We start from the raw sequence: 27,254 nt of genomic DNA, 5'->3' as shown, positions 1-27,254 counted from the left end.
TCCGTCTGACAAGGTAATAATACTGTTTTCAACATCAAAATACCCACATTCAGTTTGGAACTCTACAGTCATCTCTCTCAGTCTTATAGGACAAGCATTCTTATTAAAATACTAGTAACAACATTAAAACAAAATCTCATTTTCTTTTGTGAAATAAGTGATTTTATTGTTTTAGATTGCCTGTGGGGATAAACTACTACCAGTGCTAACTGTGGTAAATTAACTGGGGTTCACTGGAATGTTTTCAGGAATTTAGAAGGATTTGTGGAATGAATTTCAGTGCAATGGAAACCTCCATTCTATGTATTCAGCATACAGCAAACCAATCTAACTGTCCCATACTAAAGCCACACCAGTCAGGGCTGTAAGCAGCCCTTCACTGCTGTTTATTTGAGAAGAAGCAGAAGTCTTAAGAGATGTAGAAACACCCTGAAATTTTTCTTTGACTTGTGTTAGTTTGCAGAACTAAAACATATTTAAAGTGCAAGACCACACAACCCAAATGACTTCATTTCTTGATAAGCACAGTGACAAAGGGAGAAACCTTGTGTGAATCGGCAAATGCTACTGAATAACCATTATGGTCTAAAGGGTAGTACCAGAGAATTTTCCCCCCAGATTTTTAGGAGGTACATTTTAAAATTTATTTTTATATTTTAGTATTGGTTTACAAAATAATAAGATTTTCTGGACAAAGTTTCACACCTGTATAGGCTTGTGTACAACTCACCACACCACCAGCAAAGTGGCATCTAATTAGGAAAGACACTAGACACTCACTTTCCTCTGATAACTACCTTGCTTTCGCAGTCTGGGAGACAGTTGCCTTTTTTTTTTTTTTAGGTTACTATTTTATTGTATGTCAGTTTGCTATAGTTAATTATATTCCTCAAATGAGTGAAACCATTCAGGAAGTCTACACATTTATTAACATTGTAACCTAGTTAAGAATGAAAAAACATAAAAGAAAAAATAAAATAAACTGCATGTGCAAACTGTTGTATTTACTGTCGACTATAAAACATTAATCCTCCAATAAAGAAATTTTTAAAAAATGAAAAGGGGGGCTGGATGGTAGCTCAGCGTGTTAAGTGCAAGTGGCGCCAAGCACAAGGACCGGCATAAGGATCCCGGTTCGAGCCCCCAGCTCCCCACCTGCATGGGGGGGTTGCTTCACAAGTGGTGAAGCAGGTCTTCCGGTGTCTCTCTCTCTCTCCTCCTCTCTGTCTTCCTTTCCTCTCTTGATTTTTCTTTCCTATCCAACAACAGCTATAACAACAGTAACAACTACCACAAGGGCAACAAAATGGGAAAAACAGCCTCCAGGAGCAATGTCTAGTGCAGGCACTGAGCCCCAGCAATAACCCTGGAGGCAAAATAAATTAATTACTTAAATATAAATAAATTTATAAAAAGAGTGTTTCGAAAATGAAAAAAAAAAGATGAGAACTTAATTAAAAATAATTCGCTTAGTGTTCATCTGACTCAAGCGTGATCTGGGGGTAAATGGTATCAGTGTATTAAAAACCCAGAATCTCCAGCTTTACTCCCAACCTTGGAAATCAGAACTAAACAGTAACAACATTTGCACATTAAATTTTGCAAAATGTTGATCTACCTAACCAACTCCTTTGCCTTATATTATAACTGAGGAAAATGAGGTGGGGAGGTTAAGTGCTATGTCCTCACTAAACAGCTAGTTAGGGGCCCAGCTGGGAATCCCAGGTCTCTCAGCTAACAGGCCAGCACAAGTCGGGCTTCTGTAGGATTTCAGACAAGAGCAAGTTAAGTGTGTTTCATTCCCTCAAATGACCATTGATTGTTCCCATCATCGATGTGCAAAGTGCACACAGAAGGCCTGAGTGAGCCCAATCACTCAGCCTCCTCCTGCCACCACTCCCCACACAGGCCAGGCTCGCAGCAGTCTCCCCCAGTTGATACTCAGGCCTCAGCCCCCCCCCCCCCCCGCCACCCCACCCCGAGGCACTTTCTTCTTCACAGGTTCACAGGTCCTTATTTGAACCTTTTCCTAAGACCCAGCTAACAGCCAGTTATTTCATCATGCTTTTCTCAAAGACTCCATTCCTCTCCCATGCCTGTCTGTCTCTCTCTCTGTTCAGATTTGTCCCTACATTTTGTATAGCATACTTTATATAGTTCCTTATTTACAGACTGACACATTTTGGAATATTCTCTGGTACTATGGTTTAAAAAGTCTCTGCCACCAGGTTCCAGATGCTACCATGATGTCAACCGGAGTTCTCTGGGCAGACGATCCCACCATGTGTCCTGGAGCCCTGCTTCCCCAGATCCCTTCCCCAGATCCCTGCTTCCCCAGATCCCTTACTAGGGAAAGAGAGAGACAGGCTGGGAGTGTGGCTCCATCTGCCAACGCCCATGTTCAGCAGGGAAGCAATTACAAAAGCCAGACCTTCCACCTTCTGCATCCCATAATGACCCTGGGTCCATGCTCCCAGAGGGATAAAGAATAGGGAAACTAACAAGGGGAGGGGATGGGATACGGAGCTCTGGGGGTGGAAATAGTGTGGAAATATACCCTCCTCTTATCCTATAGTCTTGTCAGTATTTCTATTTTATATATAAAATTTTTTTAAAAAGAGAAAAAAGTAACACAAGTCAAAGAAATATCTATATATACTGGCATATGATTATAAAATTAAAACAAGTCGAAGAAATATTTCAGGGTATTTCTACATCTATATATTGGCATATGAATATAAAATGATAAATATAGATGTAATCTTTTTCCCTACTCTGAGATTTTATTAATTTGTCTTCCTGGGAGTTTTATAGGGCAGAAGGAAGATGTCAAGATCAAATCAACTCAGGACAAAACACAGAAGGGACACAAATTTCCAATCTCACAATGAAAGTTTGAGATAAATTTCTCTCACGTTGCATTTCATCTGGGTCTTCCTCAATTGCCTAAGTGTAACCCCCTTAAGTCACTGCTCCTCTCCGCTGGCAAATTAACTTGCCAGATAAGATTGCTCTTCCAGATAATCCTTTCCATAATGCCTTCTAGAAATAAAACTACAAAGGAAATAAATTCCCTCAGTCCTCAACCTTTCCCCAGAACAGTCTTCCCACCTGCATACTAGATTTTTCACTGAGAATATTGCCTCCCCTCTCTCTTAAAGTAAAGGTATTCATTTACCCAACGCCAACACATCACAAGGTTAGGAAAGAAGGGAGTTCCTATTCTTTAAGCTTCTCAATGCCTTTCCGGATTTTTCCACATTCATTCACTCATGCATTCAATAATTATTGAGTCCTTTCTGTTTTTCAGGCAATATTAGGGCCCTCCACTCAGTATATAAATACCTCTTTTAAGGCTAAAACTATTTCATTGCAGAAATAATAAGTCCTGTAAAGTTCCTCTCTGATACAGAGACAGTGTGTTCTTTCTGGACAACTGTTAACACTAAGGCATGAACTTATAAATTAAAAGGTAAATTTTCAGCTACATTTGTAAGATGTGTGACTTTTCAGGGAATGAGACTTTTCCTCTTATTTCAAGATAATACAAAATAGGGGTGGAAATTTCTACTTACATAAAATCTAGAGGATGGAAAGCAAATAAAAGAAATTAGTCATTTATCAAGGCTTTTAGAGTTTTATTACATTTGGAACAAACTTGGAAGCAAATACTACTTTGAAAATCTCAAAACTTGTGTTTAATCCTTAATGATGAAAGTCCCTGACTGGTGTATGAACTATCTCTCTGTGAACCCAAGAACTAAGGGACAGAAGAGAAATAGGAACAATTATTGTGGGTAATTCTTGTGGATTTTGCAAAGCTGTACAGGCCAGTTGTTTGAGGGGGATTCTCTTCTACTAGTTGACACTCAGACCACGTCAATTATTCTCTTTGACCAATGTCTTTCCATCTCAAGGAGTGTTCTAGCATCTTGCACTAGTCCACCTGCATGTTAGCTATCAGGCTCAGGCAAAAATATCTGTATACACCTATGTTCATAGCAGCACAATGTGTAATAGCCAAAACCTAAAACAACAAAACTACCCACAATAATTGTTCATATTTCCCTTCTGTCCCTTAGTTCTCAGGATCACAGAGAGATGGAATAATGAAAGTCTATGTCTGGGACTTTCATCATTAAGGAGTAAACACAAGTTTTGAGATTTTCAAAGTAGTATTTGCTTCCAAGTTTCTTCCAAATGTAATAAAACTCTAAAAGCCTTGATAAATGACTGATTTCTTTTATTTGTTTTTCATCCTCTAGAATTTATATAAGTAGAACTTTCCACTCCTATTTAATATTATCTTGAAGTATGTTTCAGTATATATACACAATGGAATATTACTCAGCTATTAAAATGGTGAATTCCCCTTCTTTACCCCATCCTGGAGGGAGCTTAAAGATATCATGTTAAGTGATATAAGTCAGGAACAAAAGGATGAATATGGGATGATCTCACTCATAGGCAGAAGTTGAAAAACAAGATCTGAAGGGAAAACACTAAGCCAAATTGGACTGAATTTGGTGTATTGCACCAAAGTATAAGACACTGGGATGGGGGGGGGAAGGGTTCAGGTCCTGGAACATGATGGCAGAGGAGGACCTAGTGGGGGTTGTATTTTTATGTGGAAAACTGGGAAATGTGACACATGTACAAACTATTGCATTTTACTGTTGTCTGTAAACCATTAACCCCCCAATAAAGACATAAAAATAAAGAAAGAAAACTTCCTTTTGGCTTAAGATAGGGCTGCTTTTCACCAAGCACTGATAAAAGAATTCCTTTTAATGAAGATAACACTTAAGGCAGTTGTGGCACATTTCACAGTTATTTGCCATGTGTACAACTATACCTTTTTTAAAACAGGAAGTAAAAAAACCAAAATAATTATAATATTTTACCTAGTATGAAAGCTGAATTTTAAAATAACTTGTTAGCATCATCTAGCTAAATCTGACTTCCAGCAGAATGTGTGAATAAATTAGGTATTCTAAAGTTTTTACTACACACACTTTGATCATTGGCAACTTTCCCCTGGATTACTCAGGACTGAGTCAAGTATGTTCATCCACTCTGCCTTTCACCAGTGCCATCTCTTCATACATCCATAACTACCTGGCACAGGGTGAAATTCTGATTTAGCTAGGGGACAAGGAAAAGGCAAAATGGAGTGCTATCTTTCTTAATTGCTATTTAAGCAAGACAATGAAAAGGATGAAACAAATTAAATTAGCTAAGAAACACGAGCATCCCAATGAACTGGCCAAGATAATCAAGTGAGGAAATTATCTATTAAACCTCCACACATGTTCATTCTCATAAATTCTTGTGTGCTTGTAAAACACAACTCGCCATTGGAAATGCTAGGATGAAAGCATTCTTCATGTCTCTGTGGCAAACCATTTCCGGTTGGCCTTGATAAAGCTGGAATAGAGATTATTTTAATCCCTACTTCAATGTTTTCTTATTTCAGTGCCAGAGTGTTTTGATTAAAGGTGGACAAGTATGTGAAAGAGGAGAAAAGCTGACTGAAATGTGTTACCTTTCTGAATTTTTACACCTGATTTTATTCCCACTTCTAAGATTTGTTAATCAGTGATTTAATATTGATTTACCAAGTTATATGTCAATAGGGGTGTAACTCTGCACCATTCCTCCCACCAGAGTTCCGAATCCCCAGTCCCCTCCTTGTTAGCTATGGCAGCTCTCTCAAGGGTGTAGACATGGGTTAACTATCATCTCTACAACTACCCATCTAGATTTGTACAGAATTTCCCCCTTTTCCTTCCAGGTCCATTCCTCTCTTTCCCTCCAAGACACTCCTGAGCCTACTACTACATTGAAATGTTCTTTTATCTTATCTTATCTTTTTTTTTTTTTTAACCAGAGCACTGCTCCACTCTGGCTTATAGTAGTGCTGGGGATTGAACCTGGGATCTTTGGTGCCTCAGACGTGGAAGTCTTTTTGCATGACCACTATGCTATCTCCCCAGTCCTTTTATTCTCATTTCTAAATGTGTATGCTAAAGTATGGGTTTGGTCCTTTATTATTATATCTATATATTATCATGTTGTTGTAAATATTAAATATTTATTAATTTTTTTCAAGCTGATTTCCATAAATCACTTATGAAGTTTAAAAACTCATATTTAAAGTGATTTTCTATTCATCATCCTGTATCTTTCAGTGCTCAGTCCACCTACATATAGACATTCATGTTGACAAATAACTAATTCTTCACCACACATGTAATTGTTGAAAAGAATACAAGCACTACTAATGTCACCAGACATATGCACACTTACTTTTGTTAACAATACTGACTCTATAACCTGTGAACTCTTAGCAGAAAGTAATAGTCAAGTGCATTGGAGATTCTGAATGCAACAGAACCCAGTAAATTACCTAAAGAAAAATTTAAAATGATAGTTCTAACACTGCTTCTTGAAATAAAGAAATCAATGAACAAAAATGGAAGTACAGAAAGGATACAGGAAAATATTAGAAAGTCTTAAACAGGAACAAAAAATATATACAGTACAATGGACTCAATAATAAATAAGCAACAACTGAATCAACAAGTTGGAATGCAAGGAAATGTAAAACAATCAAGAATACTAGCAAAAAGGGAGACAGGGTCTGGGGAGTAGCGCAGCAGGTTATGTGCATATGGCATGAAGCACAAGGACCAGTATAAGGATCCCAGTTTGAGCCCCCGGCTCCCCACCTACATGGGGATTGGGTCGCCTCACAAGCAGTGAAGCAGGTTTGCAAGTGTCTGTGTTTCTCTCCCACTCTGTCTTCCCCACCTCTCTCAACTTCTCTCTGTCCTATCCAACAACAACAGCAATAACAACAATAGCAATAACAAGAAGGGCAACAAAATGAGAGGGGGGCCAATGGCTTCCAGGAGCAGTGGATTTGTAGTGCAGGTACCAGACCCCAGCGATAACCCTGGAGGAGAGAGGAGAGAGAGAGAGAGAGAGAGAGAAGAGGGAGAGGGAGAGGGAGAGGGAGAGGGAGAGGGAGAGAGGGAGAGAGAGTAGAGAGAGTAGAGAGAGTAGAGAGATAGATGCTATAGTAGATAGCATAGCAGTTGTGCACAGAAATAGCATATCTGTGATCCACTGCATTGAAGGAAGCCTCAGTCTCTCTCTCTCTCTCTCTACTTCATGCTGTCTCCATCTTAAAAAAATAAATAAAAATAACATTAAAAGTAGTAAGAGAGGTAATGTGAAAAACAGAATCAGAACTTTGCAGGATAGAATCAACAAACAGAATAGCACCTGCACTGTAAGGGCCTCAGAAGGAAACATTAGAAAAAAAGGGTTAGAAAGTTATTGGTTATTTATTGGCTGGAAATAAAGACAACAATGAGATACCACTTCACTCCTGTAAGAATGTCAGACATCAGAAAAGGTAACAGCAGCAAATGCTGGAGAGGGTGTGGGGCCAAAGGAACCCTCCTACACTGCTGGTGGGAATGTCAATGGGCCCAACCTCTGTGGAGAACAATCTGGAGAACTCTCAGAAGGCTAGACATGGACCTACCCTATGACCCTGCAATTCCTCTCCTGGGGATATATCTTAAGGAACACAACATACCCATCCAAAAAGATCTGTGTACACATATGTTCTTAGCAGCACAATTTGTAATCGCCAAAACCTGGAAGCAACCCGGGAGTCCAACAACAGATGAGTGGCTGAGCAAGTTGTGGTATATATACACAATGGAATACTATGCAGCTATTAAAAATGGTGATTTCACTGTTTTCAGCTCATCTTGCATGGGCTTGAAGAAATCATGTTAAGTGGCATAAGTCAGAAACAGAAGGATGAATATAGTATGATCTCACTCTCAGGCAGAAGTTGAAAAACAAGATCAGAAGAGCAAACACAAGTAGAACCTGAACTGGAATTGGCGTATTGCACCAAAGTAAAAGACTCTGGGGGGGGGGGGGGAGTACAGTTCCAAAAAGTATAAAAGAGGTCTTAGTGTGGGTTGTATTGTTATGTGGAAAACTGGGAAACATTATTATGCATGTACAAAATATTGTATTTACTGTTGAATGTAAAACATTAATTCCCCAATAAAGAAATTTTTTTAAATAAGAAAGTTTATTTGTAAAATGATAATAATAACTATGGAAAGACTGAAATGGACTAGGGAGTATGGATCAACATGCCAATGTCCATGTCCAGTGGGGAAGCAATTATAGATGCCAGAACTCCTTCCTTCTGCACCCCAAAAAGAATTTTGGCCCATATTCCCAGAAGGGGTAAATGTTAAGGGGAAATTATTAGGGGCTCTGAACCCAGTTCCACTGGACCCTGAAATGATTGTGAACAGGGACCTTTGTTTTTATACCATCATTAAGAGGGAAGAGAATCTGAAGAAGTCAAAGTTGTTTCTCTTATCTAAGAAAAAAAAGGAAAAAAAAAAAAAGGAAGGACACTTGGAAGTTGTAGTAAGTGTAGGTGTGGTTTAGAAAGGAAGTGAAGGGTGGAGGGTAGATAGCATAATGGTTATGTAAAAGGACTCTCAGGCCTGAGGCTTCAAAGTCCTAAATTCAATCCCCCACAGCACTATAAGCCAGAGTTGAACAGTGCTCTGGTGAAGAAAAAAAAAGAAAAGAAGGAAGTAAAGACAGCACCATTAGATGAATAAAAATGAGCAATCCACACTTACACATCTATATTCAACCCATATCTATGAACTTGGGAGAACTACAGTGGTTACTACTGGAGGGAGATGTGGGCACAGAATTTTGGTGGCAGGACTGGTGTGGAATTATACGCCTATTAACCTGTAATCTTGTAAAACACTATTAAATCACTAATTAAAAAAATTAGTTCCGGACTAACCCAAACAGATATACGCCAAGACATATTATAACTAAAGTGAAGAATGCTAAAAGCATCTAGACCAAAAAGAAAAAGAAAAAAGAAAAAAAAAGAAGTCCTACGGTGGCGCAGCGGGTCAGCACACATGGCACAAAGCGCAAGGACCAGAGTAAGGATCCTGGTTCAAGCCTCGGCTCCACAACTGCAGGGGAGTCGCTTCACAGGCAGTGCAGCAGGTCTGCAGGTGTCTATCTTTCTCTCCCCCTGTCTTCCCCTCCTCTCTCCATTTCTCCCTGTCTTAGCCAACAATGATGACATTAACAACCACAACAATAATAACTACAATAATAAAAAACAAGAGCAACAAAGGGAAAATAAATAATAAAAGAACATATACAAAAGAATTCCTCTAAGATTATATGCACATTTCTCAGAAGGAGCCTTGCGAGTTAGAAGGATATGGCAAAATATAATGTTAAAAGAATCGTTACCTTCTAGCACTCTGAACTAGGGGGATAGTATAATGGTTATGCAAAAAGACCATTATGCCTGACTCAGAGGAATTTCCATTAAAACAGACGACCCCACCAGTCTGTCCTGGAGCCCCACTTCCCCAGAGCCCTGCCCCACTAGGGAAAGAGAGAGACAGGCTGAGAGTATGGGTCGACCTGCCAATGCCCATGTTCAGTGGGGAAGCAATTACAGAAGCCAGACCTTCCACCTTCTGCATCCCACAGTGACCTTGGGTCCTTACTCCCAGAGAGATAGAGAATGGGAAAGCTATCAGGGGAGGGGATGGGATATGGAGCTCTGGTGGTGGGAATTGTGTGGAGTTGTACCCCTCTTATCCTATGGTCTTGTCAGTGTTTCCTTTTTATAAATAAAAATAAAAATAAAAACTGGAAGAAACCTGAGAGGTCCAGAATTTGAGGAAGAGGCCCATTGGGGTGAGTGCTATGGCCCTGCTGGTAGAACATAATGTACAGGAAGAGACCACCCTGGTGGATGATCCCTTTCAGATGAAGACAGGCAGTATGATGGACATGAAGAAACTGAAGGAAAGGAACAAAGATAAGATCAGTGAAGAGAAGATCTCCACCTGGGGACATCCTTTTCTGCAGAAACCAACTGAAGGGCTGAGGAAACAGGCATGATGATGTACATTGAAATAGAACTGGAAAAAAAAAGGGAAGGAAGGAAGGGAGCAAGGAAGGAAACATCATGGAACATGAGAAGCAGAAGATCAAGCCAAAAAATTCAGAGGGCTTTTTTTTTTTTTATGAACTTCTGGAACAAAAATACTCTTCTATGCTACTAGACTATCACCCTCACTCAGAAATGAGGGACAAGGGGCAAGGTGGTGTGACACACCTGTTTAAGTGGACACCCCCACCTGCAGGGAGAAGCTTCACGAGTGGTGAAGCCGGGCTGCAGGTGTCTCTCTCTCCCTTTCTATATCTCCCCTGCCCCTCTCAATTTATCTCTGTCTCTATCCAATGATAAATAAATAAAAATATTTTTAAAAAGAGAAATGAAGTAAGCGACAGTTGGTAAAAAAAAAAAGATACAACTATTCCTACTTGAAAATGGGTAATCTCTTAAACAATTTTTGACTGACCACAGAATACAGTGGAAATGATGTGTTAAGACAAGGCCCCAATCCCAACAGTATTGATAAAACAAGCATACTATTTGATTAGGAGTAAAGGTGGAGGGAGGGGTATGAATCACTTAAAATGGGGACTCAGAGGGCAAGCCAGGTGACAAACAGCAATGGAGGCCTTAAGAATTCCTCTGAAGCTGTCTATTTACAGGGAAAAGAGGGGCTTCTTTCTGAGCAAAGGTTCTCTGTGATCACTGATGAGATGGCTCCAAGGTTGCAAGGATGGACTTGAGAAGACATCTCAAATCTGGCCCATTCAGATGCCCAAATTCACAGCACATTTAGGAAGTTGTTAATTTCAGTGTAAGGTGGGCCTCTTACAGTCGGGTCTCTAACTTTCATACGTCTGCTTATATTGATGGCGTGTCAATTTATTGCCTCATTTCTGCATCACCGAGATGCTACAACCTTTCACTGGCCCCATTTTTCATCGACTTGTGTCAGTTCAATGGCAGGGTACATGATATTTTGTCAGTATCCTTACACTAGCAGTACACAGAGATAATGATGTGCTAATTTTCCAGACCCAGAATAATATATACATATATATTATATATATATAAAGATAGATAGAGGGGGAGTCAAGTGGTATCCCAGTGGGTTAAGCACACGTGGTGCGAATTGCAAAGACCAGCGTAAGGATCCTGGTTAGAGCCTCTGGCTCCCCACCTGCAGGGGAGTCGCTTCACAGGCGATAAAGCAAGTCTGCAGGTGTCTATCTTTCTCTCCCCCTCTCTGTCTTCCCCTCCTTTCTCCATTTCTCTCTGTCCTATCCAACAACAATGACAACATCAATAACAACAACAATAATGACCACAATTACGATAGAACAACAAGGACAACAAAAGGGGGGGGGGAATTGCCTCCAGGAGCAGTGGATTTGTGGTGCAGGCACTGAGCTCCAGCAATAAGCCTGGAAGAAAAAAAAAGATAGATAGATAGATAGATAGATAGATAGATAGATAGATAGATAGATAGAGATATATATCGATATCTGGCAACTTCCATTGTAAGGAAGCCTCAACAACCCCCAGGAAAAGGCCTTTAAACAGAGGAACCAACACCCTCAGTTCCCAGCCAACAGTTCACACCAGACTGCCAGATTGAAGTATGTCCCCACAGCCAACAACCTCTGATTCTCAAGACAGCACATGGAGGAAATTTCAGCTTCCCAGAGGGGCATTCCCTACCTGTCTGTGAGTCAAATATAATTGTGTTACACAGTGAGAAATCACCAGAACAAAACCTATTCGCTACTAAGACTGTCACCTGTATATGTAAAATGGACACATTGGCCTGGAGTCAAACCAGGCTCTTGCTCTGTGATCCTGGGCAAATTAATCTCTGTACCTCAGATTCTGATTGTATAAAATTAGGTTAATTATAATGTAAGTCACAGGATTTTCGAAAGAATTAAATGACACCATTCAAATAAAATACTGAGAAGCCCATCACATTGCTAACATTATTGAGAATTCACTGTGGGAGAATATGTTGAATCAGAAACTACTGACTTTGAAAACACATCTGGTACATAGCTTGGGTGGTAACTTGTCTCTTTCTTAGATTTCTCGGATTTACACTGCTCAGTTTCCCATCTAAAATCATGAGTTTTTAAACGACGGTCTCCCTTGGGGTTAATTTGGTGTTATCCCAAGCTCTTGTATTTCATGTCCTGTTTCAAGTGATGATCTGCTGCTCTTCTATCTCGGTTGTGTTAAGCACGGAATGATTCTCCACAGTAGCCAAATCAATCCGGGGGGCAATTTAATGTATTTGAGGTCTGTTTTATTATTCCTGACTTTGTGAAATTTTTTTTTATTCTGTAAATTTAAATACTTCTTTCAATTAACTTATCTTCTGTATCCAGTTTGAAACATTATTCCAAAAAACAGATCCACTGGATGGATGGATTTGCAAATACAGGTTTCCAAACGTTTGCGTTATTTAACAAAAGGGAGTTAGTAGGTAGCGAAGCGAGTTAAGCAGTGAGTTAAGCGCAGGTGACACAAAGTGCAAGGACCCACAGAAGGATCCCGGTTTGAGCCCCACCTCCCCACCTGCTGGGGAGTTACTTCACACTGCAGGTATCTATCTTTCTCTCCTCCTCTCTGTCTTCCCCTCCTCTCTCCATTTCTCTCTGTCCTAGCAAACAACAACGACGTCAATAAAACAACAAGGGCAACAAAAGGGAATAAATAAATATTTTTAAATAAAATAAAATAAATAAATTGAACAAAAGAACTAACCCTGATTTTTTTTTTACTTGTCACCAGGGTTACTGCTGGAGCTTGGTGCTGATATTACAAACCCAGTCCAGCAGCCATTTCTTCCTTTTTTTCTCTCTGTCTTTCTTTTTTATTTGCTAGGACTGAGAAAAATTGAGAGGAGAGGGGAGGTAGAACGGGAAAGAGATAGATAACTGAAGACCTGCTTCATTGCTCATGAAGATTACCACCTGCAGGTGGGGACTCAAAGCCAGGTCTTCAAGCTTGGAACATGTTCATTCAACTGGCTGTACCCCCACCCACCCCACCCCTACCAAGATTATTCTGAGAAATTTTTTTATAATGCTTTTAATATCTTATAAATCTTGCTCATGCAAACCAGTATAGTTTGTCTTGGGTTCTAAAAATTAATTTCAAGAATACTGCAAGACAAGTCCTATGAGAAAGCTTCTGAGTAAAAAAAAAAAATCAAAGAAAAACCAAAAAGAAAAAAACAAGGCTACGAATTGTGATCTGATTAACAAACCAGTCTCATTAAAATAATGTCAGTGTAGGGGCAGGGCGGTAGCCCACTGGGTTAAGCGCACCGGGTTAAGCACATAGCGGCGCAAGGACCAACTCAAGGATCCCGGTTCCAACCACCACCCAACCCAGCTCCCTAACTGGAGGGAAGCAGGGGGGGGGGGGGTCGCTTCACAGGCGGTGAAGCAGGTCTATAAGTGTTTCTCTTTCTCTCCCTCTCTCTGTATTCCCCTCCTCTCTCAATTTCTCTCTGCCCTATCCAACAACAACAACAATAGCAATAGTGGAAAAAAGATGGCCTCCAGGAGCAGTGGATTCATAGTGCAGGCATCCAGCCCCAGAGATAACCCTTGAGGCAAATAATAATACTAATGTCATTCTGGGGTCAGGTGGTGGCATATGTGGTAGATTTACATGTTACAATGCACAAGGGCCCAAGTTCAAGTCCCCATTACCACCTTGCAGGGGGGAGGTTTCACAAATGATAAAGCAGTACTGCAGGTGCCTCTCTTTCTCTCTTCCTCTATCTCCCCCTTCCCTCATAATTTCTCTCTACATACAAAATAACTAAATTAAAATAAAATATTAAGAATAATAGTAATGGTAATCCCAAAACAATCTTCTTGTGAAAATGTATGTATGTAGGAACATATTTTAAGTAAATCACTGTTAGGAACTCAGAGTAGGCTCCTATATCATCCATGATAATCTCTCTCTAGATTATGAATGACATTATTTGAAACATCTTCATTTGCACATCAGGTTCTAAACAGAAAAATTCCTTGTGTATTTATGTGAAAATGGAGGCAAGGAACACTGTAAATTGAAATGCAATAAAAGGAGTATATTTCCAAACTGCAGCTCGGAATCATCTCTGTTTGGGAATATTGCTGGTAAAGAATACATTCTTGATTAGGCTTTGTTGACAGGCAGAATCTGGAGCACATTTTCAGCTCCCCCAGTCTCTGGGACTCAGATCCAATTCTGGGCTACATAATATAGCTCAGCAGAGTTCTCCCTCTTCACACTCAGAAAAGCAATACCCAGAATGGATAGAACTGACAGCATACAAGAAAAATGAACAGTTTCTACAGTGCTCTCTGAATATATATTACAAAGCTATATATTTTAATTGATGTTTATAAAAATCGTGGCAGGGGGGCCGGGCAGTGGTGCACCCTTAATCGGGTGCACACACACACACACACACACACACACACACACACACACAGTACTATGTGCAAGGATACATGCAAGGACACAGGTTCAAGCTCCCATTCCCCACCTGCAGGGGGGCTGCTTCACAAATAATGAAGCAGGTCTGCAGGTATCTATCTTTCTCTTTCCCTTTCCCTTTCTATCTCCCTCCCCTCTCAATTTCTTTCTGTCCTAGCCAATAGGGAAAAAAAAAAATCAAAAAGTCATGACAGAGAACGAAGTTATAATGTTGTCAAAGTGGGTCAGACCCATGTCAATGACAAAGAAGAAAATGAAAGCGACCCATTTCGGGTTCTTCTAGAACAGCTGCATCCAGAGTCACTGCCTCCAGAATCTGTAGGCATCATCTAGAGGCAACAATAAGGATACCTGGATGCCCGAGATCACTTTCCTCTTACAGCTCTGGCCACGTATATGGCCTGAGGAATACCATTAACTATCCTGCATTTTTCCCCTAGCTGTGTAATTATAGATAGCAATTACTACTTACTCGTCCTACTAAAATACACAAACTAAAATTCCTTGAAAGTTTATATGCAGTTTGTAAACCCAACGGTAGCTTTATGGCTCTAATTTTTCTTCCTCGCTGCAAGAGCCCATCCTAGATAGGAATCTTCATGAGCACTAAGGAAGGTCGTGCCCCTTTTTAAACTGCTGATTCCTCAGCACCTCAATAATTAACATTTGCACATAGGCTTAAAATGCCTATAGAATCCCACTATTTTCCTTATTTTTATGGTTATTGACTCTAACCTACAGACATCCCTCTCCTTTGTATTCCACATCTTATAGGACTGCATTTCTGTCATCAGATCACCTCCAAATACAGTCCCTCGACAAACATTAAGTCTAATGAAAACATTTCCAAAAGGTATTAAAAGGTGAGCCTGCATGTCTTACAGTTCCTCCAGAGTCTTACACTTCGTGATTTACATAACTGCTTCAGCATATTCAGAGTGTATTTTTAAATGTCACCATTTGCAGAGATTATTTGTACATTGCTCTTAATTATCTTTGACTTCAACATCTGGCCGGTCAGAATCAGGGGGGCTGTGTGCGTCTTATCTCCTGGCCTCATTCAGCACTGGTTTAATTAGGTTCCCAGCTTGCTTTCACCTAGATCAAAAGCTGGAAGAGGGGACTTGAGGAGGATTATCATAGTAAATAAAATATGCCTGCTTGTTCTTTGGTTCCTCATTCTGTGTGTGTTTTCAGTTTGCACTGTAGAAATAATGAACATGCAACAAGCCTATTCTACATATGATAATGCATCAAGGATATAGCAAACACTTAAATTTTAAAACAACAATTGTGCTGTTTAAAAAACTAGACCTAGTTTCAAACTCAACATTTTATCTCAAGATAATACAAAACAAATAGTGTATACTATGTTCTTAATGGTTTACCCTTAGAAACCATGATAGGATAGTCATCTAAACCAGTTACTCACAAAATTAGAGTCATGTTAATTTTTAAATTCAGAAAAATCATGAGATAGGACCATCTATAGTCTGAATATGCCAGAAGGAATGTGTTAGGTCTTTGAATAGAATGATTTTCATATCAGTAGGAAAAAGAGTTTTTTATTCATCTATTTTTAAATTTCAGAAGTCATAAAAGTAACTGACATTCAAATATGAGAAACTCTTAATGAAAAATAAAGCTAATGTGACAATAGCATTGCTATTTTTTAAGAAAAAATATCAATACCAAGGATACAAACTGATAATTCATAGACAGAGACTATGCACATACAATAAATGAAGCTCTTTCTTGATGGTATTTATAACAAAAGCGAGCGGCCAGCAAAATATATTATGTAATGCTTAGCCATATGTATGACCCAGGATTGAGGCTGGTCCTCACTACACTGACTGAAGCTCCAGTTCTCTCTCTCTCTCCCTCCCTCCTCTCACTACCTTTTCCGTTCCTCCCCTCCCTCCCTATTTCTCTATCTCTATAAATCAATCAATCAATCAATAAATAAATAAAATGAGATGTTCATACTGATTGGATGGGATTTTATTTGACTTTTAATTGAGAGGTTAATGGCTTACAGCACAGTTGTCTTCACATGGGCTCCATTTCCCAGCTCGACATCATGAGTGTCTGTATTATATTCTCACCCCCAACCTAGGACCCCAATCTCCCTTCCAAGCTCCCATCTTCCATTCCTTCCCCAGAGTTCCTTGTTTCCTTCTACTACTACTCCACCCCCAAGTTTGGTTCTGTGTCCTCCTTCTCTGACTGTCTCCCTAGTTTCACCTATGTGTATAGTCAATAGTCAGCCAGCATTCCTCCCTCTCTTCCTCACTCATCCCACTCAACATTTTTCCTTCAAGTTCCAAACAAGATGAGGAAAAGATTGGGATTACAGAGTTTGTGGTCTAATGTGTGGCCTTTTAATATTTAGCCTTGGTTCACCCACTTTGTTCATATTGCTCTTCATTTTTCTTCTATTATTGCTACTGTTGATGTTTCCACTTCTACTCTACCACTGAACTCATTTAGAACTGTTTTTTGTTTTCTTTTGTTTTTAATTTTAGGACTCCTTTCAGTAATTCTAGCAAGGCAGGATTGGTGGTGGTAAATTCCTTCAGTTTCTGTATGTTTGGGAAAGTTTACATTTCTCCTCCACACATGAGAGATCGTTTGCTAGGACAGAGAGTTTTCGGTTGATAATTTTTGCCCTTTAGTATAGTGAATACTTCATTCCATTCTCTTCTTGCTTCTAGTGTCTTCAGTGAGAAATCTAGAGATAGTCAGATAGTTCTGCCTTTGTATATCAAATTCCTTTTTCCCCTAGTGGCCTGCATTAGTTTTTCTTTGTTTTTCTTTTGGAAAATGTTACAATGATGTGTCCTTATGTGAGCCATTTTGAAGGATAAGGCCTGGGTGTTCTTCCCACTTTCTCTCCACTTATATTTTCAGCATTTCCCAGGTGTGGAAAATTTTCCTATATGATTTCTTTAAATATAACTTCTGATCCTCTCTTTCTCTTCATCTTCAGGAATTCTAATAACTCTTTGCTATTTCCCCTGACGGAGTCTGCTGTTTCAATTCAGAATTGCTTCAATTTTCATGAGTCATTCCTCCCCATCAGCCTTGTATTCAAAAAGTGTGGTGGTTTTATCTTTCAGCCCTGATACTCTGTCCTCTAGCTGAATTTTTCTATTTACAGGACCTCTAATATCTGCCTTAACTCCCTTAAGAACGTCCTTAACTTAGTGAATTTCCATTTGAAACTTTTATTTATGAATTGTGTAGTTCTTTGGTGGAATGTTCTTTAAGATCATAAATTTGTGTTTGTATGTCAGGACTGGAGTCTTGAATTGCCTTCATAAGAAGTTTCTGAAGTCAATCTGTCCAATTATTTTGAGCTTTCATAATGTGGTATCTGTTGTTCAGCCTGCAGGTGGTGCTGTGTCTGGGTTTTTTTGTTTGTTTGTTTGTTTATTTGATGTGTCCTTGTGGTGTATGTGTGGGGGGCATCTTTTGTTTTCGTTTGTGTGGGTTTTTATTGTCTTGTTTCAGACTTTATTCTGGACTCTGGCAGCCCACTTCCGCCCTTTGAGTGGGGAGCACAGTTTTTGTTTCAAGAGTATGCCGCTTTCTCTGCTTTCTGGAAACCCACTTGTGTTTTCTACCTTTGACTCAAAATGATGCCAGCTACCTGCTCCCAGCAACCTAAAGTGTCTTTGCAGAGTTTCACTGTTCCCTCCTCCATAAAAAGCACCCAACTGTGGCACCAAGATTTCTTTCAAAAACCTTGGTGTTGCAATGTTGTAGCATTCAGGCCTGTTTTTCCTTGCTATGCCTGGTTCTTTCTGAGCAGAATGTTTCAGTTGCTCTCATAGCCACACCCCCAGAAGTCACCTGGCATATGATTTAAAATTGCTGCATAAATACATTTGGAAAGCAAAACAACCCTACAAATAATGATCCAATAAATTCTTCACAGATTTAATAATAAATACCCTAGAAATTTATCCTGAAAATTAAATGAACTTATCTACTGTGCTTGTTGCTTTACATAAATTACCATTTTTAATTCAACCAAAGGAGAAAAAAGCATAGGAGCAAATGTAGTCACTGCAGTGCAATCTATGAAAATAAGAGCATTTTAAATGTCAATGGTAGAAGAAACTATTTAGAAATTATGGATTTCTGACATACTATGCATCTATTTTAAACCAAAAAAAATGAATTCTGAGTAAATGTGGTAAGAAATAGCATTAAAATTATTCATTTGAAAGAGTTCTAGCTTTCTACATTTGTTCTTCATACTTTATACATGTTCCCACATATGTATTATATGCCAGTGTCTCCTAGGACAAATTCTTAGGTGTGAAGGGTTTCAGGAAAAGAATCTGCCTCACTGGAATCTACATACTTTGCTGTGAGAAGGCAAGGTCTCTATTGGAGGATTCCAGTTGCAAGAAGAAAAGAGACTATTAAGAGACCTAGGACGAAGCTGCAAGATGTGAGGGAGCATGTTCTACCAAGGGCTCAAAAATGAAAAACTCTCTCGACTTTACAAGAGTTGGAAACATCAGCAAAACTTGCTGATGTCTCAAGATATAAGCTCTAGTATTCCTGATAGATATAAATCAAGTATGATATTCTTTTATGAATTGCCTTTTTTTTTTAAAGGAGTGAGACCTGACTTTGGCTAGGTGATTTTATCATCATTATTCAGTGATCTGGGACATTTTTAGAGTAAAACAGCTTGTTACTCCCTAGAAGGAATAGGAGATGGCCAGTAGAAAAATTGTGCCAGAAGAGTTACATCGGTGTGGGGAGTCCTGGGACTTGCAAAAAAAAAAGGTGTGATCTCAAATTATTAGTTTATAAATAAAACTCCCATGACAAACTAAAACTAAAGTTTAGAAACCAAGAATAAAATGAATCATCCTTCAAGCTATTGGGTTGTCAGAAGAACCATAACATATTTTTTCTATGTTTTTCCATGCAAAAAAAATGCATCATGACTTTTCCAATAACCCAATATATAATCTGATGACAAGAAATTGCAATCATTGGGTTGTCACTATTGAAGTTACAAAAATATGCGAGGTCAGAGTCAAACATTGGGTGCCCACTGAGGCCTTCATTTTATAAGCCCCAGTCCACTACTCTGACTTAGACGCAGATCACTGACGGAGCTGTCAGTGATGAAAATGTTAAATTTTAATCGTAAGGGGATTGGGCGGTAGCACAGCAGGTTAAGTGCACATGACACGAAGCACAAGGACTGGCATAAAGATCACGGTTCGAGCCCCCAGCTCCCCAGGGGAGTCGTTTCACAGGCGGTGAAGCAGGTCTGCAGATGTCTCTCTTTCTCTCCCCATCTCTGTCTTCCCTTCCTCTCTCCATTTCTCTTTGTCCTATCCAACAATGACGACATCAATAACAACAACAATAATAACTACAACAACAATAAAACAACAAGGTCAACAAAAGGGGGAAAATTTTAATCGTAAAAAAAAAAAAAAAAGGACCAAGAGATAGTTCCCTGGGTAAGGTGTATGTAGCACAAGCCCTGCCACCATGCAAAAGTAAGCTATAGTGCTGTGAGCTCACTTGATCTATGAGCTGTGGGGGCTGGGTAGTAGCATACCCAGGAGAGTGCACACATTACAATGCAGAAGGGCCTGAGTTTAAGCCCCTGGTCCCTACCTGCAGGGAGAAAGCATCACAAATGGTGAAGCAATATTGTAAGTCTCTCTCTCTCTTTTCCTATCTTCTCCTTCTCTCTCAATTTCTCTCTGTCTCTATCCAATACATAAACAAATAAAAGAAAACATCAATAAAGAAGAGAAAAACTCACCTGGGAGCAGTGATATTGCTTATGTGTGAGGCTTTACTTACCCATCACAAAGAAGAAGAAGAAGGAAAAAAAGCCTGAAAAGGTAGGTAGATGAGATGATACGTTTGACCCAAGATATGTCAATTATGAGTTGGAATTAAAGCATGTGAATCATCAAGCTACTTTTCAAAGTATTTTTAAAATCTGTTATATAATCAAAATATATAAATATATCAGAAGCATCATGTCGAAACTCTCAAGTCCCAGGTTCAATCACCAGCACAACAAACCAGAGCTGAGCAGTGCTCTGGTAAAAATAGGTAGAGAGATAGGTAGATAGATAGATAGATAGATAGATAGATAACAGGAATGCTCACATAGTGTAATGAATGAGTGCTCAATGACTTTTACTATGTTTGAACAGAATATAGTAGGAGAAAAAATGACATGAGGTAATATATTTTCTTCAGCAATAAAAAACAATACCTAAAAATATATTTCTATATAATAATTTTCCAGAGACAAGCTACCAGGAGATTTCTCTACCTCATATGAAACTTAATGTTCTTATAATTTAACACTATGTAACAGACTACCTGGGACATTTGACATACAACAGATGCAGTGTAATGATTATTCTAATCTATCAACAAATTTTCATTGGCCATCTCAGATGTAGAGGTTTTCAGGTAAGGCCTACAAAAATTACTCCATTAGTTAAAATCTTTGTAGATGGAGGAAGTTTCATTCTATAGGAAACTCAAAGCATCCTATACCAGCCATGTGAAATGAATGGATACTGGTGAAGTTATGACCATGATTATAATTTAATACAATTTGTATAATCTAAAACCTCACCATCAACTTCTAAAGTACAAATGGTATTATTTTTTTCCCTTTTTCCATAATTAGAAGCATCCACTAATTCTTTATTTGTGGATTGTCTTGTCATATTTAGTAATAAGGTAATCCGTGCAGGTCATTAAGTGCTGTCTCAAATGTGCTGCAGATTATCATAACCTACAACAGATTACCATAACCTTTACAGCAAATTCTATTTGAACATTAGCTCAGTGTATCATTACCTGTCAATGCTTTTAACATCTGAAATCTCTTTCTCAACTCAACTTGTCAAGAACAGACTACATAACACCCCGAATTTGTAAAGGCATATTAGGTCTGCAGGTTGAAGGCACAGAATTTTAGGAGTCCAACCACTATAAGGAAACAAAGGCAGTGAATCCTAACAGAAAGATAAAGCTTAAGCAAATTGTGCTGGCCAGAGATGTTATCTCCTACATCAGAGTTTAAAATCTAGATGCTCATAGATCAAGTGAGCCATTTAAATTATTTCACTTTCTTCTAATCTGTTGTGGTTCAGGAAATTTGGGGTGTGAATACATAGTGTACATATGTTTACCAATCATGAAAGATCTTTAAAGACAACACTATCAGATTCAAACTAATGGGTCCATCACAGGTTAGATATTAGATCTCATCTTAAATATCTCTTCACCACATGCCCGTGTAAACACTCGGCTCGACTAATAGTATATCTGAAAAGAGTTTTCAGTTCAGTGCCGGTGAGTATCCTGAATGGATGACTGGCTACCTTATATGCTTGAGCAGCTGTATACAAGCCCTTTAGACTGATCATAGTTTGTAGGGAAAAGCATCCTAGACAGATGTCTGCTCCGTGGTTATAAGAGTATGTGATACCATCCGCACTTTTCACAGCTAAACCCTTGAAAACTAGGAGACTGACAAAGGAACCCAAACGTGAAGAGCATTCATTACAAGATGTAAATAGCCAAGATCCATGCTGTTTTGTTTCAATCTTCTTTATACTGTTGAAAACAGGAAAGCCTCCTGTCACGCAGGCTCCAGGATTCTCAGGACCCAATAGAGGTTGGTGACATTTTCAATTCATGTTTGTTTTCATTCTTCTAATCATGAACTCTGTGTCAGTCTGAGAAACCAGCTGAGCATAATCCATAACCTTTTACAAGTGAAACATTAATTCAAGGCTCATTCAGATGTCTTCTTAATGTAATACAAAAGCAAAAGCAAAAATACCCATGATATACTTGATAAAAACACTGCAGCCAAATGAGAAAGTTGGTGGGATCTTTCACAGCACAAAGTTCCAGCTATGTTAATGGTCAGATATAATTTACTAATAACACTAACTAACCAAGCCTAAATTGAGGACAAATTCAAGTATGTCAACCAAAATAGCATTCAAACAAGTAATGAAGAGAAAAATCACTAAAAATGTTTCAATTTTCCCATTAACTACCAAAGCAATGTTCATAATAAGTATGTCACACACACACACACACACACACACACACACAAAAACCCCACACAACCCATGATTTGTATAAATGCCTCCCTCTTTAAGAACTTGTCTTTTTAGCTAAGCAAATGAGTTTTTATGCTGATCAGATAGACAGTGCTGCATTGCCTTCTCTAATACATACAGCCACTGTGTAAGATACTCAGCTATATTATCGGGTTCAAATTGAAAGAGCAATATAGGCTATAGGTCCCAATGGCTTCATTGATAACAAACAATACTTTACAAGACTGAAGTTGAACTTTTAAACCATCTCCTGAGAGATAATGGGCATGATTTCTCCTGGAGTGTACACTCCAAACTAGTCATCTAAGAACCTGACTTTGCCATTCCAGTTGTGACATTTTGTATCGGAGGACTAAGGGGAATGAACCTGAAAGACAGGAGCACTACAAGGAAATGACTAATGAAGCAGAATCCGATTGAAGAACACAGCAGGGAGGCACTAGACCTAAGCAGCCAACTCTCTCTGTAAATGTGGAGAAGGAAAGGATCAGCATTTTCACCAAGAATTGTCATCGACTTTCTATCACAGATCAAAACAACACACTATATAAAAGTACAAGTTCTACAGAACAAGACATGACTTATTCATCAAAGAGAAAGGTGTCCTTTTTCACAAGAGACATATCAGACCCAGAGGAGCCTTCTGAAGGTGCTAGATCAAGGAAAATGCTAAGGATTTATCTATTTCACCTGTATGACTCCAACACACACAAACACAGTATCAGTGGCTGAAAAATCCAGTGAGTATAACACAGCCCAAAGTTTGAAAGATTCAGAAAGAGGAGGGAAGAGATGGCTAGGCATCCTTGTCTTTATTCACATTTATTTCATTAGCTCTAATTGCCTCATTATTATAAACATTATTCTATTCATATTTGTTTCATCTCAAACTAATTTAATTGATAGAATTCTGTGTCCTTGCCATTATATGATACAATTAGCTCTCATTAGTTCACATTTCACTCATTTTCTCCTGACTGATTGCACTACATACTGATATGCTCAGTCATATCAATATGTAATGTAATCAGTCAGGAGTAAAACAGTGCCACAGTGCCTGTAAAACTATCATACTTCTCACCCTGATTGTCTTCAAAGGACCAATATTCTTTCTATAATTCGTCCTAGGAATGCAAAATTTGGTATTAACAGTAAAAAAAAATTCTAATACCTATTGACACATTGATTATGATTTAAATAATTAGAGGGAGCGAAATATTAACACACTTAAAGAGACAAACTGTCACTTGGTCATGCAGCCTTTAAATCACAGAAGATGAGACATCGATTATTTCTCTGGTCTTGTGAATCACCAGGTTTCTTTCTGCTCCCTCACATTTTTTTGTTGCTGTTACCATCCTTCTTTAGGCATGCAGGGAGCTCCCTGAAAGCAAAAGCCTGCAGCGGGGGCTTTCTAGAGGAGGTGACATGGTCCCTTGAATCAGGCTACTGTTAATTTGACCTCTGAGCATCTATAGCAGGGAGACTATAATGACAGGGGCAAAACAGAGAGCTCTGTCTATCTGATCATTACATGAGAAATGCTAAAAACTAAAAAACAAGAAAGAGGCAAAAGTTTATTTGCAATGAATTTCATAAAAATCCATTGGGCTTGGAGTGGGGCCTGTTTGGAAAAGCCCTGCTAGTTTACTCAGATAAAAAAACCTACAGAGACCCTACATTCTTCTCCTAGGCTATTTTAGTGCTATTACTTAGAATGTGAATTTGTACATACATTTACAAACAAAACACTTGCTATCCTTTTATTCTCCCACAAAGAATTATACCTTGTGTTTCCCTACTAAACTATAGATCATTCTGAGAGAAATAATGGCACAACAGACTCAAATGTTGTGCAGAGGCTGAGCAGAGCCCCTCAACAATACATGTATTTAACAGCCTTTTCAACTGGTCTTGAACATGATCATAGGTTTTAAAAAGAAAGAAAGAAAGAAAAACATTGAATGCCAGAAGAATTAAAGTAGCAAATGGCTTAATGGTTTTGATTTTTGAAAAGTTCAAAACAAAAATCATTTTAAGTAAACATGAAAAGAGGACATTCTTTTTATGTGGGGTTGTTGGGTTTGTTTGTTTTGGGTTTTTTTTTTTTGTTTGCTTTTTGTTTTTTGTTTTTGGCCAAGCTAAACTCTACCTCAAATGATGGCAAAGGACATCTAAATACCAGAGTTGCTATAATAGTCCCTATTTGAATCCTGGTTTCCCTGAACTGGGTTAAGCCTTTAGACAGAAACTAATTGCTACAAATACTAATTTCGAGTTCCTTTTGTTTCCCTTTGCAGGCACCTCTGGACGCAGAAGGTACCCAATTAGCAGAATTCATGGTCCTGATTGTGTATTGTGGGGCTAGTGCGTGAGCCGTATAAACACTGTTGATTACCATTCCTCTGTAATGGCTGATTTTTTTGATTGCTTAATAAGGCCATCTATTCTGCATCAGGGCCTGGCAAAGCGGTTGGTGAAATCAGTTAGGTCACTTTTTTTTTTCTAGTCCGAGTAGCAGGAGGAGTCTGTGATGGTAGCAGTTGACTAAAAACATAATTACAGGCTATTTAATCGCATCTGTTTCCCCACTTAACATTGTTTGTCCAAGTTAGACATAGTTAAGTAAATCAAAAGGACAATAACGGCAAAAACATGAAAAAAATGACTATTACATGGTTAAAACTCTAGGGTTTGATATAATTACAGAAAACATAGCTTGCAGTGATTTTTTTTAAGGTACTAATTTTTATTAACTTCTATATACACATTCTGCTTATTTGGTTATTACTAGTTTTTTAGGTTCTGTTTGTGTTTTTTTTTTAAGATTTCATGTTATGTAAATAACTATTTGCCTGGCACAACTGACTTCATGTGAAGGGTCCTACAGGGATGATACTGTTTATGATGAAGATTTTTATGTACTCATCCAGTGTTCTAATCAACAGTCAAGAAACTCCTATCCTGGTTTTGTCATTAATAACTAATCCCATAAACACACCTTCCACTACATAGGATTGTCTAATGGATAAGCCCAAGTGAGCAGCACACCCAAGGGCATCGTCATTCACTCTGAGTTGCCCCTTCCCTCCCTCTGAGCACCATACCTGTAATTTATCAATAAAGCAAAACTGCTCTACAATCAAAGGGAGAAAACTGAAAGGCACCCAGACAGCCAGAGCTGCCAACAGGCATCGAGCCCATGTTCCCATGCCACTAAGCAGGCCATTGAATCCATCAAGGATGATGAATCAATACTGGGTCAGATGAAAAAGGAGGCAGCTGCTCTTTCAGAAACACACTCAAGAACCACATATAACATATTTACAAAATGGCTTACCATGTCAGGAGGCAGGTATTTTATTAAGTAGATCACTGAACATGCTCTAGAATAGTGGGCTTGCATTAGTTGATTCAACAAAGAAAGCCGCCTTTTTCTTTTTCTTTGTTTTAATTGGGAGATTAAAGGCTGACAGTAAACACAGTTGATGATTTGTGTGTAAAATGTCTCAACTTCCTGCAAAACACTCTCACCCCTAGCCTAGGTTCTCCTCCACCATTAGGCACCATGATCTGAACCCCCAGCCCCTGACCCCAGAGTCCTTTGTTTTGGCTTTTCCAGCCATGAAAAGACTATTAGAATTCAATAGTTGGGGAGTCTGGCAGTAGTGCAGTGGGTTAAGCTCACGTGGTGCAAAGCTCAAGGACTGGCGGAAGGCTCCGGGTTCGAGCATCTGGCTCCCCACCTGCAGGGGAGTCACTTCACAGGCGGTGAAGCAGGTCTGCAGGTGTCTGTCTTTCTCTCCCCATCTCTGTCTTCCCCTCCTCTCTCTCCATTTCTCTCTGTCCTATCCAACAGCGACGACATCGATAACAACAATAATAACTACAACAACAATAAAAAGACAAGGGCAACAAAAGGGAAATAAATAAATAAATAAATAAATAAGAATTCAATAGTTAATAGGGAAAAAAATTACAACTGAGTCATCTTCATCTTCCAGGTTGTCTGAAAAGCGGTTCTGTGCAGGAATCTTAGGAAAGGAGAGTCCCCTCTCTCAAATGCAGTGGCCTTTTAAAATAATGTTCCTCAGGACGAGAAGACTACAATCTTGTCATCGACTTAAAATGAAGCATGGATGAGATACATTATAAATGAGTCCTTGATATATCACCACCTTTCTGGCTGATTCACATACATCCAATATGGCAGAAGAAACAACTTAAACTGATTTCAGAATTCTGTGTAATTTTATATAAGATAATTTTATGATGTATTTTTAAGATTTTATTTACTTATTAATGAGGAAGATAGAAGGAGAGAAAGAACCAGACATCACTCTGGCACATGTGCCGCTGGGGATCGAACTCAGGACCTCATGCTTGAGAGTCCAAAGCTTTATCACTGCACCACCTCCCAGACCACAATTTTGTGTAATTTTAAAGTACCCAATAGTCTCTAAGTGCTTTTAGTTGTGTAAAAGATCCTGAAGACAAATAACATAGACCAAGTACATGATAAGTACAGTTGATCACTCGCTATTAAGCTGTCTTCTATAGACATACAGCACCATCGTGTGGAGCATCACACCTAGCTGTAA

Source organism: Erinaceus europaeus, chromosome 16, assembly GCF_950295315.1.
Source record: "Erinaceus europaeus chromosome 16, mEriEur2.1, whole genome shotgun sequence".
Lineage (NCBI taxonomy): Eukaryota > Metazoa > Chordata > Mammalia > Eulipotyphla > Erinaceidae > Erinaceus > Erinaceus europaeus.
The sequence above is the reverse complement of the archived record's forward strand: the minus strand, read 5'-3'. Positions refer to the sequence as shown.